We start from the raw sequence: 2,465 nt of genomic DNA, 5'->3' as shown, positions 1-2,465 counted from the left end.
CCGAACCGCTAAGTTACGAGTACGTAAACACGCCAGCATCGGTTGTCAAGTGATGGTAGTGGAGAAACACAGACATACAAACACACACACACACATATATACACACACACACACACACATATATACACACACACACGCGCACACACACACACACACACACACACACACACACACACACACACACACACACATACATATATATATAATATTAGGCTAAGAATCACGTTAATGGATTTTATCAGGTAGTCAGCATGCTATCAAAATTTATTGGTAATTTATACATTAAATTAATAATAATATACATGTGTATATTTATCTGGGTTTTTTTTTGCTAGTTTTTTGAAGGTATTGACACTTCAAGCATGCTGGAGATAAGTCGTTTTCGCCCTCGGTCCCTTGATATAAGTATATACATATGTATATTATTATCAATTTTTTGACTTCAAAATTTTTTTTTACTTCAAAAACACCTCGATCCAATAACACGGTTTACAAACTCTATGCTTGGAGTGACCAATTTTAAATACTTCTGGAACTTACACACGAGGTACACGGAACTTACATGTATACCATTCTGCCTAAATAATGGAACTGCAGATACAATATCCCTACATATCTCACGTCTGTTTTCATTCCTCCACTTTACTCTCTATTTCATATCTTTTCTAGAATAATTATTGCTTAACCATTTTCTCACACCGTCTCCGATGAAGGGATATATAAAATATCCCGGAACCAGCTGTAAGACCTTCTCTTTATAAATGTTCTGAAATCTTTCACAGCCTTGGATTTTTATCTCATTCTGTTAATTTTTTATATATATGACCTACGTTGGACTCCTCATTCGCATAATCACCGAACCTGGAGCTTAACTATAGTCTGTCCATAGCACTTACTCAGCATTACCTGTCACCTTTGGGTCTTCTTGAAACCGTTACCTCTCATAATCTCAATATATATGTATTTATAAAAATTCGTTTCATTTTCAAAATTCAATAGAATCTACATGCAGAAATAAATCTTTTATGAATACCTGTTTTCAGACTGATGACTGTTCTGGTTCAGGCGCTGCTGATAAATGTGAAACAATGAAATCAGAAACTTCAAGAAACATTTCGTTCATTATTTTGGCACATTCTTGTTCAATGTCTGCCCTCAATTCGTCGACTGTTGTTGGTTTTGTATCTTAAACTTTCTTTTTTTTTTTCAAGTATCCCCATTAAAAAAACAGAGGCCTGTACTGTGAGGTCTTGCGTGTGCAATCAACGTGTTTGGCAAAATCTTATCAAAGTAGACCCTTACATTATTACGGTAGTGTGAGAGAGCCACATCTTGTCGGAAACAAAATTGGACAGCAAAGTTCTTTTGAAATCTTAGCATGACAGATTGTCAAATTAATTTCAAATAAAGGGCAACAGTCACAGTATCCTCAAAAAAGAATGGTCCATTTACATCCTTTTGATGATAATTCACACTCTACTGTAACTCATGGGAAATTAACACGATGTCCCTCTATAATATGCTAATTCTTAGGTCCCCAGTGGGTGCCACTGTGGAACTTAATTGGGCCATTTAATATAAAAATATTGTCTCATCACTTCAAACGGTCTTTGTAGGAAAGTGTGCATTGTCTAAACATCTTGCCAAATACCGCTCTTTGATCTGGATTATCTTCTTTAAGAGTTTGGATTATTCTTGGAATATGACTTTTCCAATGACCGAACTTTAAAATGCAATTGATGCTTGCTTTTGAAATTCCTATCTCATGGCATTCTTGCAGAATACAAATTTTCTTAAACTCTGGCAATACACTTCTGCTGCCTTTTCTGGAATTCATCAATGCTTTGTAGACTTCACCAATTACAGCCATTCTGAACAGTTCCATCTCATTCAAACTTATCTCTATTTCAAATTATGGTAAGACTGCATGCGTAGACCTGTCTGAAAATTCCTTCTAACCTGTTTTAGCTCTCCATTTGTGGTCTCAAACTTCCATTTGCTGCACTTTAGGAATTACTGTCTGTGTTCAAAGCTTAGTCGGGTTATCATCATTATTTCTAATGGGTAAAGGCGGTGAGCTGGCAGAACCATTAGCACGCTGGACGAAATGCTTAGCGGCATTTCGTCCGTCCTTAGGTTCAAAGTTCAAATTCCGCCGAGGTCGACTTTGCCTTTCATCCTTTCGGGGTCGATATATTAAGTACCATTGAAACACTGGGGTCGATGTAATCGACTAGTCCCCCGTCCCCACAATTTCAGGCTTTGTGCCTTTAGCAGAAAGGATTATTATTATTATTATTTAAGGCGGTGAGCTGGCAGACTCGTTAGCACGCCGGGCGAAATGCTTAGCAGCATTTCATCTGTCCTTACGTTCTAAGTTCAAATTCCGCCGAGGTCAGCTTTGTCTTTTATCCTTTTTAGGGTCGATGAAATAAAGTACCAGTCGAGCACTGTGGTCGATATTA

Source organism: Octopus bimaculoides, chromosome 26 (genome assembly GCF_001194135.2).
Source record: "Octopus bimaculoides isolate UCB-OBI-ISO-001 chromosome 26, ASM119413v2, whole genome shotgun sequence".
Taxonomy (NCBI): Eukaryota; Metazoa; Mollusca; class Cephalopoda; order Octopoda; family Octopodidae; genus Octopus; species Octopus bimaculoides.
Note: the sequence above shows the minus strand (reverse complement) of the source record.